Raw genomic sequence first — 16,592 nt, forward strand, 5'->3', positions numbered from 1 at the left:
ACAACAGACTGGTTCCAAATAGGAAAAGGAGTATGTCAAGGCTGTATATTGTCACCCTGTTTATTTAACTTCTATGCAGAGTACATCATGAGAAACGCTGGGCTGGAAGAAGCACAAGCTGGAATTAAGATTGCCGGGAGAAATAACCTCAGATATGCAGATGACGCCACCCTTATGGCAGAAAGTGAAGAGGAACTAAAAAGCCTCTTGATGAAGGTGAAAGTGGAGAGTTGGCTTTAAAAAAAAAAAAAAAAGTTGGCTTAAAGCTCAACATTCAGAAAACGAAGATCATGGCATCCGGTCCCATCACTTCATGGGAAATAGATGGGGAAACAGTGGAAACAGTGTCAGGCTTTATTTTTCTGGGCTCCAAAATCACTGCAGATGGTGACTGCAGCCATGAAATTAAAAGACGCTTACTCCTTGGAAGGAAAGTTATGACCAACCTAGATAGCATATTCAAAAGCAGAGCCATTACTTGGCCAACAAAGGTTCGTCTAGTCAAGGCTATGGTTTTTCCTGTGGTCATGTATGGATGTGAGAGTTGGACTGTGAAGAAGGCTGAGCGCCGAAGAATTGATGCTTTTGAACTGTGGTGTTGGAGAAGACTCTTGAGAGTCCCTTGGACTGCAAGGAGATCCAAGCAGTCCATCCTAAAGGAGATCAGCCCTGGGATTTCTTTGGAAGGAATGATGCTAAAGCTGAAACTCCAGTACTTTGGCCACCTCATGCCAAGAGTTGACTCATTGGAAAAGACTCTGATGCTGGGAGGGATTGGGGGCAAGAGGAGAAGGGGACGCCAGAGGATGAGATGGCTGGATGGCATCACTGACTCGATGGACGTGAGTCTGAGTGAACTCCGGGAGTTGGTGATGGACAGGGAGGCCTGGCGTGCTGCGATTCACGGGGTCGCAAAGAGTTGGACATGACTGAGTGACTGATCTGATCCATGCTATATGCCTGGATGATCACAGTGAACATTCCTTTGGCCTTCAGTTCAGTTCAGTTTAGTTCATTCGGTCAGTCATGTCCGACTCTTTCCGACCCCATGAATCGCAGCACACAAGGCCTCCCTGTCCATCACCAACTCCTGGACTTCACTCAAACTCACGTCCATCTAGTGGTGATGCCATCCAGCCATCTCACCCTCTGTCGTCCCCTTCTCCTCCTGTCCCCAATCCCTCCCAGCATCAGAGTCTTTTCCAATGAGTCAACTCTTCGCATGAGGTTGCCAAAGTATTGGAGTTTCAGCTTTAGCATCAGTCCCTCCAATGAACACCCAGGGATGATCTCCTTTAGGATGGACTGGTCGGATCTCCTTGGAATCCAAGGGATTCTCAAGAGTCTTCTCCAACACCACAGTTCAAAAGCATCAATTCTTCGGCCCTCACCTTTCTTCACAGTCCTACTCTCACATCCATACATGACTACTGGAAAAACCATAGCCTTAACTAGACGGACCTTTGTTGGCAAAGTAATGTCTCTGCTTTTGTATGCTGTCTAGGTTGGTCATAACTTTCCTTCCAAGGAGTAAGCGTCTTTTAATTTCATGGCTGCAGTCACCATCTGCAGTGATTTTGGAGCCCAGAAAAAGTCTGACACTCTTTCCACTGTTTCCCTATCTATTTCCCATGAAGTGATGCGACCAGATGTCATGATGTTCGTTTTCTGAATATTGAGTTTAAGCCAATTGTTTCACTCTCCTTTTTCACTTTCATCAAGAGGCTTTTGAGTTCCTCTTCACTTTCTGCCATAAGGGTGGTGTCATCTGCATATCTGAGGTTATTGATATTTCTCCCGGCAATCTTGATTCCAGCTTGTGCCTCCTCCAGTCCAGCGTTTCTCATAATGTACTCTGCATAGAAGTTAAATAAGCAGGGTCACAATATACAGCCTTGACATATTCCTTTTCCTATTTGGAACCAGTCTGTTGTCCCATGTCCTGCTTCCTGACCTGCATATAGGTTTCTCAAGAGGCAGGTTAGGTGGTCTGGTATTCCCATCTCTTTCAGAATTTTCCACAGTTTATTGTGATCCACACAGTCAAAGGGTTTGGCATAGTCAATAACGCAGGCAATGGCACCCCACTCCGGTACTCTTGCCTGGAAAATCCCATGGAGGGAGGAGCCTGGTAGGCTGTAGTCCATGGGATCGCTAAGAGTCCGACACGACTGAGTGACTTCACTTTCACTTTTCACTTTCATGATTGGAGAAGGAAATGGCAACCCACTCCAGTGTTGTTGCCTGGAGAATCCCAGGGACAGAGGAGCCTGTTGGGCTGCCGTCTATGGGGTCGCACAGAGTTGGACACGACTGAAGCGACTTAGCAGCAGCAGATGTTTTTCTGGAACTCTTTTGCTTTTTCAGTGATCCAGCGGATGTTGACAATTTGATCTCTGGTTCCTCTGCCTTTTCTAAAACCAGCTTGAACATCTGGAAGTTTACGGTTCACTTTCTGCTGAAGCCTTGCTTGGAGAATTTTGAGCATTACTTTAGTAGCGCGTGAGATGAGTGCAATTGTGCGGTAGTTTGAGCATTCTTTGGCATTGCCTGTCTTTGAGATTGGAGTGAGAACTGACCTTTTCCAGTCCTGTGGCCACTGCTGAGTTTTCCAAATTTGCTGGCATATTGAGTGCAGCACTTTCACAGCATCATCTTTGAAGATTTGAAAGAACTCAACTGGAATTCCATCACCTCCATTAGCTTTGTTCGTAGTAAGGCCCACTTGATTTCACATTCCAGGATGTCTGGCTCTAGGTGAGTGAGCACACCATCATGATTATCTGGGTCGTGAAGCTCTTTTTTGTACAGTTCTGTGTATTCTTGCCATCTCTTCTTAATATCTTCTGCTTCTGTTAGGTCCATACCATTTCTGTCCTTTATTGAGCCCATCTTTGCATGAAATGTTCCCTCTGGCCTTAAGGATGAACCTAAGGCCCTTTCATTGATTGAACCAGAGGCAATTCTGTTGAATGAGAAACATAACTCTTTTTTTCCCCTGAGTTTGGAGCTGTGAAGATACAAACTTCTCTTGCCACTACAGTGAAGATTTGCCCAAGAATGGACCAATATAGAGAAGAGCAGCATCAAGACATAGCAAAACCAGGTGCTGATATAAGTCCTTAGATCCAGCTGTGCTTAGAGCCTTTTCAGTTGTGTCAACCAGTAAATCCCACTTTTAAGTTAAACAAACTACTTTCTGTTCTGTTACTTGCAACCAAGAGTCCTGATTAATATGTAGAATGAGGTGAATGACTTGATGGTGACTTAATAAATTGGAACCTTTATAATTATGCATTTGAGTTTGAATGAATACATATGTCATAAAACAAATTCTATGATTGTCATAAATTTTGTTTTGAGGATCTTTTAAAATGAGGATGTGAAAATATTAGCAGTTTTAATGGTCATATTTTAAGATTTCATTTAACATTTTTTACTTCTTAGGTTTATTATAAGAGGAATAGACACTTAAGCTGTAGAGAATGTTATAAAAAAATTTAAAAAGGCTCTCTTCATTCCCATTCACTGTTAACATTTGTGTGTGTATGTATCATTCCATATATCTTCCATACGTGTATATATGTATACATATATTTACATAATGATTATAAAAATGAAATCACAGCATACATATTGTTTAGCAAAATACCGTTTTTGTTGTTAATTTCTGTACCTTTGCATATAATTCCTTCTCATTTCATTCTATGTAATATTCCAATATGTTGATGTACCATAATTATTTTAACTAGCCTCCTATTTATGAATATTTAGGGGGTTTTTTTGTAGTATTAAATGGGAATATAGTGAATATTCTTGGATACATTTTTGCACATGTTTAAAAATACTTTTGCAGTATAAATTCCTAAGGAAAAAATTGTTGGGTCAAAAAGTGTGTACATTTAATAATTTGTGGTTGAATTGCCTAACTATTGTCCCTACATCAGTAGTGTGGGAAAATGGGAAGCTCTTTATCTCTTTGATGATACTAGCTAGTGGCAAACTTTTTAGTATTTGTCAGGTTTTTGTTAGTATTGATTTTCAAAATTTCATTATGAGTTTCAGCATTTTTTCCCCATTGTTATTGGCCATATGTATATTTTCAGTGATCTTTTTGGTCATGTGTTTGGTCATGTGTTACTCAGTTTTTGCTTATCTTTTGATTTTGCTTTTGCCTTGTAGACATTTTAATTTTGTGTGATTGAATTTAGTTATCTTTTTATTCATGGTCAAGGGTAGGGGAGGCGGTTTCCTGTGTAAGGTTTAAAAGGTCTTTACCACTGATTGTAGGACTCATTTTTCCTTCCATATTGTAACATCTCTGAAAGACATGAATTTCTGTCTTGTCATAGTTTGGCGTTTTTTTCTTAATAACATAAAATAGTTGTGTTTCTTAGGATTGGTAGTTTTAGATTCATGAAGTTGAAAAATCGTATGGGTTTTCTATTTTTATGGTTTAAATTGTTTAAAATCTTTTTGATTTATATTGAATATTTTTGGTATAAGCAGTAAATGGAGAGATCAGCTTTACTGTTTTCCAGATGGCTAACCATTTGTCCTCATTCCAGTTATTGAATGATACGTTTCTTTTCTACATATTTGAAATGCCACATTTATCATATACTGAATTTCCATGTTTTGGGGGAAGGCAGAGTCTGTTTCTGAAATCATTTCTGTTCAGTTCATCCGCCTGCTTGTTTTTTGTGCTGATAGTTATGAGAATTCTGTAAAGGAACTGCTTAGAAACTCAGTTTTACACAAATGATTTTTTATTAGAAATAATAGGATTAGGGCTATTGAAGAAGAGGTGTATGTTCACTATAACAACTAAAAAGATAAAATGCCTGTGATAAATCTAACTTGAAAAAAAAAGTTTAAACTACTGAGGGATAGGAAAGAAAATATGATTAATTCAAATTTTTGATAGATATGATAGAAAGTTGTCATTTCACTATAGAAATATAATTGATTTTTCTTTATTGATCTAATCTCTTGTGGCCTTGCTGAATTGCTTATTAGTCCTTGTAATTTTTTTTGTGGATTTATTAGGAAATTTCTACATATGAAATCACATCACTAGAGGTTTATTTCTTGTTTTCTAATTTAGATGTCTTTGCTTAATTGGTTGGTTGATTTTGCCTACTTGGTTTTACTAGTTAGAACCTGTAGTACAGTGTTGAATAGAAGCGGTGAAAATGTACATTCTGGTTTTTAGGAGGATAGTGTTCAGTGTTTAACCATTAAACATGATATTAGGTTTTTTGTAGATACCTTTTATCAGTTTGAGGAGGTTCTCTTCTGGTCTTAGTTTTTTTAGATTATTTTGGTCATGAGTAAATGTTGAATTTTGTCAAGAGCTTTCTTTTATGTTTATTGAGATAGCCATGTGGCTTTTGTCCTTTATTCTTTTAATATGGTGTATTACATTAATTGATCTTCAGATGTTAAACTAGCTTTGCTTTCATGGGATAAATGTTACTTGGTCTTGGTGTATAGGCCTTTTTAAAAAATCTGTTGCTAGATTCAGTCTGCTAATACCTTGTAAGCATATTGTATCTGTTGATGAGAGACACTGGAGTGTAGTTTTCATCTGATGTCTTTATATCAACTCTAGCCTTAACTGATTGAGTTGGAAGATGTACCCTCTCCCTTTGTTTCATGAAGGAGTTTATGAAGGATTGGTGTTTCCTCTGTAAATATTTGATAGAATTCATCAGCGAAGCCATTTCTTTTGGGGGGGCTTTTTAAATACTAAGTCTGTTTGTTCAGATTTTTCTGTTTCCTCTTTAGTTAATGTGTCAGTAATATGTGTCTTTTAAGAAGTTTTATAAAAGTTGTTTAATTTCTTGGCATTTATTTGTTTATAGTATTCCTTCCCTTATAAGCTTTAAATTTTTGCGAGGTCAGTGTTAATATCCCTTCTTACATTTCTAATTTTGGTAGCTTGTATTTTTTCTTTTTTTTTTTTTAATGTATTTTTAATTGGAGGATAATTGCTTTACAGTGTTGTGTTGATTTCTGCCATATGACAGCATGAATCAGCCGTAAGTGTGTGTGTGTGTGTCCTGTTTTTTTTTTTCTCTTTTCTGTAGGTCAGTTTTTGTAAAAGTTTGTAAATTTTTTGAGTCTTTTTAAAAGAACCAAGTTTTTCTCTATTTTTCTGTTTTGTATTTCATGTATTTCTGCTCTAAATTTTGAATATTTTTTTCAGCTTGCTTTATGGTTTAGTTTGCTCTTTTTCTGGTTTATTGAAATGGAATCATGTCATTGATTTGAGATTCCACTTTTTTTCAAATATATAAAAGTATATCATTTCTTCTCAGTACTGCTTTAGCTGCATCCCATCAATTTTGGTATGTTTGTTTTATTTATTCTGTTAAAAGTATTCTCTAACATCTCTTTTAATTTCTTCTTTGAGGTATGTACTATTCAGAATTCTGAAGTTTAATTTTCAAATACTTGATAATTTTCCAGTTGATAGCTACTTAATTCTAATTTAGTTGATATCTACTTAAATTTTGTTATGGTTGGAAAACATACTTTGTATGACTTAAGTCCTTTTACATTTTTAAGGCTTGTTTAATGGTCTAGCATTTGATCTGTCCTGAAGAGTGTGTGCTTGGAAACTATTTTTTATGTTGTTGGAGTTTTGTATATATGCCAGCTAGGTCTGATCAATTGAGTGTGTTCTTCTGTTTTCAGGTTTTCTGTATCTTTGTTAATTTGCTGTTTTTATTCTATCAATTATTTAGAGTGTAGTATTGAAATCTCCAGTGATAATTTGTTGAATTTTTTGTTTTCTTTTTAATAATGTTATTGTTTCATTATTTTAGGGTTTATAATTATTACAATACTTTATTGACTATCATTAGAAAGAGATATCTTTCTTCATCTTTAGTATTTGTCTTAAAGTCTATTTTGTCTAATTCTAATGTAACCACTCCACCTATCTTATGGTTACTCTTTCCATGGGGGTGGGAGTGGGGTGTGTGTGTGGGGGTGTGTCTGTCCTTGTTCCCCATCTTTTTTCTTTCAGTCTTGAATTTAAAGTATGTCTCTTGCTGGCAGTACATGGTTGAATCTTGTGTTTTTTTGTCCAGTTTGAGTCTCTACCTTTCCATTGTGCTCTTCAGACATTCATATTTAATTATGGACTTCGTTGGATTTACATTTGCCATTTGCTTTATGTATATCTCATGGGTTTTGTTTCTCAGTGCTTCCTTACTGCCTTTTGAATTAAATGTCTTTTAGTATGCCATATTAGTTACTCTGTTGGTGTTTTTTCTAAATATAATTTAAGATATAATTTTCTTTGTGGTTGCTATGATATTTACATTATACATTTTAACATTAAATAGACTTATTTAATGTTAAATTTAACATTAACTTATTTAATGTTAAATTTAACATTAAATAAACTTAGTTAATAGTAACACTGAGTCAGTATCAGTAAAATATAGAAACTTCGCTCAGTATAGCTCCATTTTCTGCTTCCTCTATTTTGCCACTGAAGTGAAATGAAGTGAAGTGAAGTTGCTCAGTCGTGTCCGACTCTTTGCAACCCCATGGACTGTCGGCTACCAGCCTCCTCCGTCTATGGAATTTTCCAGTCAAGAGTACTAGAGTGGGTTGCCATTTCCTTCTCCAGGGTATCTTCCCAACCCAGGGATTGAACCTGGGTCTCCCGCATTGCAGGCAGACGTTTTACCATCTGAGCCACCAAAGAAGTCAATTATGTTTTGCACTGTTGCTATATATATATAACATCCATATATGCCATAAACCTGGCAATACAGTGTTAAAAATATTGCTTTATATATACTTATGTCTTTTAAAGATGTTAAGAGAAGAAATGAGAAAAACGTGTTTATAGTCTTCTAGCTTAACCCACATATTTACCATTTCTGGTGTTCTTTTCTTCCTGTGTATTTTAAGTGTGGTGTCATTTCCTTTCAACCTGATGGACTTCTTTTAGTATTTCTTGTATGGCATGTTTGATCTGCTTTGTTCATCTGAGACAGTGTTTATTATGCTTTTATTTTGAAAGGTAGTTTTGTTGCCTTCTTGGTTGACAGGTTTTTTTCTTTTAGCACTTTCAGAATGTGATTCCTCTGTCTTCTGGCCTCTGTTGTTGTTGATTGAAAGTCAGCTGTTAGTAAATTTCTGAGTTAGAGCTCAGGAAAAGCCTGCTGAATTTATGTTGCAAGCATTACTTAACACAGTATAAGGATGAAAAGACAGCAAAAATATCTTCTTACTTTCTCATCCCCTCATTGTAACAAAGCCCTTAACTGGGAGAACCTTATTCCCCTCTCTTTACTCTTCCTCCTCCACTTCCCACTTACCATCACCTTATAATATTCAGAGAGCACTTGGATTATGGGTCTGACTAGAGAAATGCTTTCAGATAATCATTAGCCCACATCTCCAGTGGATCAGATCAGATCAGATCAGTCGCTCAGTCGTGTCCGACTCTTTGCAATCCCATGAATCGCAGCACACCAGGCCTCCCTGTCCATCACCAACTCCCGGAGTTCACGGGATGGAGTTGTAAAGTGCTTTTATAATACAGTATTATTGTTAAAAGAAAAAAAAAATAAGAAAGCTGTTAATCATGTTGATGGTTCTCTGCTATACTGAGTAATTTTTCTCCTTGTGTTTGTTCTTAACAATTTTGACTATGATGTGTCTAGGTGTGTATCTTTGTAATTATTCTCCGTGAGATTCATTGAACTTCTAAGACCTATAAATGTGATTTCTACTGAAAAATCTAATTTGGGAAGTTTTTGGTTGATGTTTTATTAAAAAAAAACCTTATTTCCTGCCCTTACTCTCCTCTCCTTTGGAACTTCAGAAATGTTGGTAAGTTGGTTGCTGAGGCTCTGTTCAATTTTCTACAACTTTTTTTTCTTCACTGTCCTTCAGATTGGATATTTTCTACTGATATATCTTCAAGGTCATAGATTTTCTTCTGCCGTCTTGAATCGTGTAGTGAAGTTTTTGTTTTAGTTATTTTACTTTTCGGCTTCAGAGTTTCCATGTGGTTCTTTTACATAAATGCTGTACCCTTACTGAAAATTTTTTTATTTGTTGATTGTTTTCATAATTAAACATTAAAGATGGGGTCAGTTAAAATTTTTAACATGTTTATGATGGATATTTTGAAATCTTTGCTTAAACCAACATCTGGGGATACTCAGAAACCATTTGTAGCAGTTGCTATTTTTTATTAATGTGGGTCACATTTTTCTTCCCTCCTGTCCTTCCTTTCTCCCTCCCTCCTTTCCTTCCTTTCTTCCTCCCTCCTCTCCTCTCCTTTCCTTTCCTTTCTTCCTTCCTCATCTTATAATTTATTGTTGAAAACTGGGCATTTTAGATAACATATTGGAATAATTTCAGATTGTGACTCCCCCATCCCTGCCTGCTTAGGTTATTGTTACTGTTGTCATTTTGGTATTATTTATATCTAATACAATCCTACTGAAATTTTTTTTTAAATTTTATTTTTAAACTTTACAATATTGTATTAGTTTTATTTTGAATAAAAGTTTATCCGCTAAAATAGACATGCTTGAGTGAATATCCAAGAAAATTCTGAAATGAAAGGGTACTGAGAGGTAAATAGCTCTGTCAGAATTTAAACTTAAAAAAAATATGGATACAGTGTTGAAATGTTTTAAAAAGTGAATTAGTGTTTTACTTTCTAAAGTATGCTTCCCTGATGGCTCAGACGGTAAAGAATCTGTCTACAATTCAGGAGACCTGGGTTTGATCGTTGGGTTGAGAAGATCCCTGGAGGAGGAAATGGCAACCCACTCCAGTATTCTTGCCTGGAGAATCCCATGGACAGAGGAGCCTGGTGGGCTAGAGTCCATGGGGTCGCAGTCAGACACAACCGAGTGGTTAACACTTTCCCTTTTTCTGAAGTACAAAGATGGACTTATTACTGGTATGTTTTAGGTGAGAAAGCCTGTTCTTCTTTGTCAAAGATAAGGTGTCCATATGTGCGTGGATTTCTCTGGGCTTTCTGTTTTGTTCCATTGATCAATATTTCTGTCTTTGTGCCAGTACCATACTGTCTTGATAACTGTGGCTTTGTAATAGAGCCTGAAGTCAGGTAGGTTGATTCCTCCAGTTCCATTCTTCTTTCTCAAGATAGCTTTGGCTATTTGAGGTTTTTTGTATTTCCATACAAATTGTGAAATTATTTGTTCTAGCTCTGTGAAGAATACCGTTGGTAGCTTGATGGGGATTGCATTGAATCTATAAAGTGCTTTGGGTAGTATACTCATTTTCACTATATTGATTCTTCCAATCCATGAACATGGTATATTTCTCCATCTATGAGGAGGGAGGAGGGTTCAGAATGGGGAGCAGGGTTATACCTGTGGCGGATTCATTTTGATGTTTGGCAAAACTAATACAATATTGTAAAGTTTAAAAATAAAATAAAATTTAAAAAAATAGGAGAAAAAAAAGACTGTTCTTCTTGCCTTTGCACCACTGTAAAAACAAATCTAAAATCATAGGATGTATCATACACCGTCTGGTCTCAGAGCTTCCTGTGGAGGAGTAAATACAAACTATTCTTTATAGATAGGTAATGTTTTTAAAGACCTCTATGGTAGGAAGCTCCATAAACTCTTTAGTGTATTTAGTCTATGCTGAGAAATATTCGCTGATAGGAAATTTTCTTCTTGTGTATAGCTTATGATCTTTATTTCTATTTTTGAGGGGTGTGGTATGCAGTCTTCCTATGATTATTCTCATCTTCTGTCAGCTTTTCTTCTCAGATGACCTTGCTGATTGTATTTCTGTAGCTATTTCATGATTTTACAACTCTTAATTTTTTTCTATTGTAAATACATGGGCACTCTGTGTAGGACTAGTTCTATTTGTTGTTTGTAAGGCCTAAGATTGTGTTTGCTTCTCTCTTTACTTCATAGCCTTTACAAAGCAGATACAGTGTTATGAAGTGATTTTTTAAATCATTTATTTTCTCTCTTGTAAATGTTTAGGTCTGTAACTTTCTGAATTTTCTTCAGTATCCCATGTCTCTGAAGTTGTTCATCCCAGATCTAGGCAAATTATTCTGTACAAGGCCAGGATTATTGCAGTTACTCCTCATCACTGTTATATTTTCCCAGTTTCAGATTTAAAGACAAGTTATTGCACTGTTTATTCAGACATAGTTTACTATTTACAAAGAGTGATCACTTCATTATGCATGTGAGTTTGTCCATGTTGTATTTGTACAGTATTTTTTCTCTTCGTAAGTAATGTGTGTTTTTTTTTTTTTTTTGTAGGAATTGGATGGCATAAGCAATTGAGGTGGTACTGAGGGTTTCTGAAGTCTTTGAAAGGTAGAAACTCAACCATGATTTCTTTTTCAACTCTACAGCATTCCCTTCCTTGAAGTCTTCATTTTTACATTAGTCTCAGGTAACTTCAGTACTTAACTTTTCATAATCATGAATAAGTAAATTTTTCTAATATAGAACTTTTTTTTTTTTGGCTGCTGGATTTTCATGTTGAGTTTGTGTAATAGTTTATGTTGTGTTTATATCTGGAAGAAACTTGGGATTTAATTTTTTTTTTTTTTTTCAGAAAACAGTACTAAGAGAAAATTGATGAATAAAGATATAGTTTTGGGTTTTAAGTTTAACACAGGAAGATCTGTGTAGCTTATTATGTAATCTTAGATGAAATTTAAGTGGGAAGGTGTTTCCTTCTTTAACCCTTTTTCTCAGCAGGCTATTTCGCATTTTTCACCCATCTGTCATCAACACATACACACCCACATTAAGTTTTCCAGAATTTCCAGGAAAGCTATTTTCATACATTGGAAAATTAGACCTGTTAATCAAAGTTAATGGTGTTTGGCATACAATTTTTTAAATGTGAAAGAACATACCAGTTACTGTACATTCTTTCATATTGTATGTTTGTTTATGCCAATATAAGGAAGCAATCATGTAGATAATTTAATAATCATTTATATTAAGTATATTGGTTAAAATTTAGACTTGTCAACTATAATAGGTGCTTAAAATGGTAGAAATCTATTTATGTTTATTTGAAAAGTCCATATAAACAAATTCAGGATTGTCTGGAAGCTCCAGAATCATCATGACCTACGTCTTAGTCTTGCTTTGCTGTTGTTAATATGTGCCTTCTGTCTTGTGGTCCAAGAAGGTACCATCATGCCTGCCAATAGAAAGAAGGATAAGGGAAGAACATTCCTTTTCCCTTTAGGAGAGTTATGTATATCATTTCTATTCATATCCCATTGACTGTAACTGTCACATGACCACAGCCAGCTGCAAGGAAGGCTGGAAAATGAGTCTTATCTAGGATCTAGGTCATATGTGTCTCATTTAATATTTTATTTTTGGGGGAGAAGGAGAGAACAGCATCTAGGGGTCAGCTAGTTGTCTCTTACGTTAGGATTTGTCAGATTTACTTTCTATTTATCTAGTTGCTCTAAAATTAAAATATAATTTTTATCATCTAAGACGTATTAACTCTTGGGCTGTGATAATACTTGGGAAATTGTTCTTACTTGAGTTTTGAGGCAATTTTAGTTTTGTGAATAGTCATCATAGTTCTTTGATTAAATACTGCTAATTTCGATATCATAAGATGGAATAAGGTCTTAAAATTGATTTGAAAAAATTCCTTATTTTGTTTCACTGCCATTAGATTGATGTGATTTATTTAATGTTTTTAGACTCTTAAGGCAAGGATGAGGACCTCGGGTGAGATGATCTTTTAGCTACACATAAAGCTAAATGATGTGTAACTAGTTCCTTCTAACTCTAAAAAGTCTGTTATTCTAAATGTTCAGATCTCATCAGAACAACTTATTCCCAGAGACATTATATACTTGTTTTTTTAAATGAGAAGTATTTCATTGTGATTACATTTTGTGATTCTTATGCCATTTAAATATTTTATTTAAACAAATATTAAATAGTATGCTTCTATAAGAGAATTTATTAAAGGGTTGGAAATTAGTTATCAGTTTTCCATTGTATTTTATGTCAACATCAACATATATTAACCTTGTTACCTTTTTCTGAGATTTAAGATAACAGTTTTGATAAATTAGTATACTTGTATTTATATCAGGCCTCTTGATTTAGCTTTTAGTAAACGGTTGTAAGACATTGTAGGTGTTTTTGGCATTGAAGGTGACGAATACATTTTTAGTTTTATTGTACTTCACAAATAAGGTTTGTACTGATAAGTGAGAACATTTGTCCAGTGTTTAAAAAATGTTGATTTGGATAGTTAACACTTCTCTGTTTTGGAATGAGTCTTTGTTATTATATAGTACATGTTAAAAATCACTTAGGTGTTTGGACTAGGTAAACGTATACAGGGAAGTTTAGGAAGTATTTTTTATATTTTTAGTATACAAGGCTAGAAAATTTATAGTTTCCTCAAGATTAATTATTTTTAATATTAATGTTTGAATTTTTGGTATTGGCATAAAGTGAGATGAATGAAACAGCTAGATTTAGCAGAATGTAGGATTCTGTTTTACTTGGTTCGTTTTTACCCTTTCCCTCTCCCTTTTAAATGTAGCTGTTTCTCAACCAATAGTTGACATAAGTTTGATGTTTGGTATTTCCAAATAGCACTAATTTCTTATTGTTACATTGTATTAGAAGACTAGTGACAAGTATTTGGAATAGAGAATATGCTTAGATTCTGCTTTATTTGAGCAGAGCATCATATATATGGAGATGCCTGTTAACTTTGGTTTAAATATTTTTAAATTAATTTTCTGTGGTTAGAAAATGATCATAGGTTTTTATTTAGTTGTCATGTTGTATAAGGTGATTTATCTTACTCTGTAAATTCCTTTAGTAAACATCTTTTATTGTCACTGGCACTAATAAGAAAGGCCATTTTGTTTAGCTGTGATTATTATAAATGATCCTCCTATTAGGATGTTTTGAATAGTATCAATTTAAAAATCAGGGGGCATAGTTTACAAGATAAGCTTTGTAGATGCAAGATGGTAGTTATACAAAGGTGATCTGAAGGGGTTTCTGGAGGTAAAATATCCCTAGATAAGAGGTAAGTCTTATTTTTAAATTAGAGATGAAGCAGTTTTTGCTTAAATCAACCTTTTGAAGGATGAGAAGGAATAGAAAACTTAGGAGTGACAAAAGGCAGATTGTTAAATCCGTTTTTATCAAGGGTTTCTTTGTTGCCTTGTAGTACCAATTTGATCTTAAGGCTGATTGATATTTGTATTTGTAATGCTGATGTTTGTAAGGCATAATTTCTTACTGAATCCTACATAGGTTAGAAATATTACTATCCAAATTAACTGGCATCCTTCAGATGAGTTTGTTGAAAAATACTTTGAATCAGAAGTAATTTGTGAAATCTAGCTTTTTAAAAAAAATCTGTTTGAGATTCCTTTAAGTACTTCTGTTTTGCCTACAAGTGATTGGGTTCTGGTATAAAAGCAGGCTATTTTTAATTTGGGAGAATATTTGGAGTTGGAAATTACTTATTTTTTTAAAAAAGAATGATATTTAGGTTTGCCCACTATAATCTGTTTTGACTCATTTAATGTTTTATATTATTCAGTAAATGTTAATGGAAAATAATATTACAGCCAAACTCAGTGAAAGAAACACAAAAGCAATATCTTTAAGTGAGAAATATTTCTTTCATGGTTGAGTACAGATTTAATTAAAGGTGATAAAATGGCAGATGAATAATCACCTGTATTCTGAAGGAGAAATTAGATACTTTAAGAATTTGAGAAGAGTATTGCACAAATCTTCAAATCTGTTTTCAGTTTAAAACATATAGCCCTTTTTTTTCTTGATATAGGTGTATCTTTGGCATAGCTCCTACATTTATCAGCCATATTCAGGATTGTTTTTAAAATTTCCAAGTGAAAATGGGAAAGTAAAGGAAAGAGAGAGATTTTCCTAAAATAACTTGGTAAAGGTTTGAAGAAAGAGTGGAAGGATTTAGAGGGTGTATAATTCCATGAAAAAAGAATGAAGGAGAAGTGCACTGAGGCAGAAATAGAAAATAGGGATTGTGGAAAGTGTCCATCCCTGATCAAGGAAAAAAGGGATTCTGTGTCACATAGAATTTTCCCATGGTAGCCATGAGATGGGAGTAGCCAACTATGGGGGGTTGGATTGCTTTATTGAGCCAAGCAGTGGTGACAGGGTGGCCTCAGTGGGTGGGTGAGAAGAGAATGAGTTCAGTGAGCTCTTAGTGTCCAGGGCCTTTTCAAGACAGGAGGTAGTATGGTATGGTAAATTGTGCATTAAACCAAGGAAGTTTGTCTTCAAATCCCAGTTTACCTCCTAGCTATGTAACTTTGGGTGAGCTCCAGTTTCTGCATCTGTTAAATGGGCATATACTGTTAGTGTCTTGAGTGTTAAACTGTAAACATTAAGTGAAGTAACACACCAGTGTGCCCAGCATATTGTCTTATAGTAGATCCTCAGCACATGTTAGTTTTCTTTCTTCTCCAGGTTATGCTAATCTCTGAATTTTGTAATATAGCCTCAAACCTATTAATAAATTTGGAGAGACATTTTCTTCATTCATTGCATAGAATTCCCATAAAAAAACCTCAGTAAGCATTTTAAGTGCCTTGTATAATTGATTAAAAATGAGTAATAAGGCCCAACTTATTCATATATTATGCCTCTGTTAACTTTGTCCTCTGAAAACAAGCCCAGACTGAGAAAATACTTGTCTCAAATGCTTATATTAAAGCCTATGTGTTTGACTCCTTATTAAAAGCCCTAACTCAAAGCTTATTTACTCTATTTCAACTTATACAAATCTATTAATATAAAGCTTAGTTTCTATTTGGTTGCACACAGTTGATTAGAAAGAAGCATTAAATTAGAAGGTGACAAGAAGGGTCAACTGTCTGGAAGGGTCTCCAGTTCTGGAAGACTGGAGAAAGTGATGGCTTACAATTTATATTCTCTTTTTAAGTACTGCACTGCTGTTAGGCTTACGTGTTTAGGATTACTTAATTGGCTGTAACTTGGATTAATTTTATACGACTGAACCAAACATTTTTCAATACTGAAGGATAGTGAGGGTGTGTGTGGGTGTGTGAATGGAGCAGAAAGCTGAATTGTGATCCCTTCAGTATCCCTGTTATTATGTATACCTTCTAGCTTCTCTGGCAGAGGGATGGAGATAGAAGGATTAAACTTGGAAGGAGGAAAAGAATGCAGCATTTGAAGTAATCTGTTGGAGGGAGAAATTGGCCCGAGGTAGGCCCCTTCCTTCCTTCTGTCTTCCTAAGTTCTGGTTTTTAGTAATCTGTGTTCTGGCTAACTCCAGAAGGAGTGCCATTTCACCTTTAGCTGAGTTATTTCTAGAACATCATTGTCCATCCTGTCTTGGATCTTAATAGCTCTGCGATATTATATTCTTTGTCAGCTACCCAAACTTCCTTCACATGCAAAATAATGGATCGTTATAAGGAGCTCAGGGTGGCTTAGAGCTTATTCCTCCATCTAGTCATTCTTTCCCCCTGTTTGACAGAGGCTCCTGGGGATGTAGATTAGTTATTTATTTTT

The 16,592-nt window shown here is 35.2% G+C and overlaps 1 protein-coding gene across 23 annotated transcripts in view; it reads left to right on the top strand.

Annotated features, from left to right (window-relative positions):
• Window positions 1–16,592, top strand: part of ZNF148 (zinc finger protein 148) — a 146,635-nt gene that overhangs the window by 40,069 nt on the left and 89,974 nt on the right. For 13 of the 23 annotated variants that reach the window (XM_086401925.1, XM_086401891.1, XM_086401869.1 and 10 more), the window contains one exon: window positions 11,307–11,442. The gene's annotated coding sequence lies outside the window, so the exon portion shown is untranslated. Of the gene's footprint in view, window positions 1–2,367; window positions 2,758–11,306; window positions 11,443–16,184; window positions 16,284–16,592 lie in introns of those variants that run through there. The other 10 variants (XM_086401951.1, XM_086401965.1, XM_086401876.1 and 7 more) reach the window with 3 other exon arrangements.

Source organism: Bos grunniens, chromosome 1, assembly GCF_055505025.1.
Source record: "Bos grunniens cultivar Pamir isolate PY7600 chromosome 1, Bosgru_T2T1.0, whole genome shotgun sequence".
NCBI classification, from domain to species: Eukaryota; Metazoa; Chordata; class Mammalia; order Artiodactyla; family Bovidae; genus Bos; species Bos grunniens.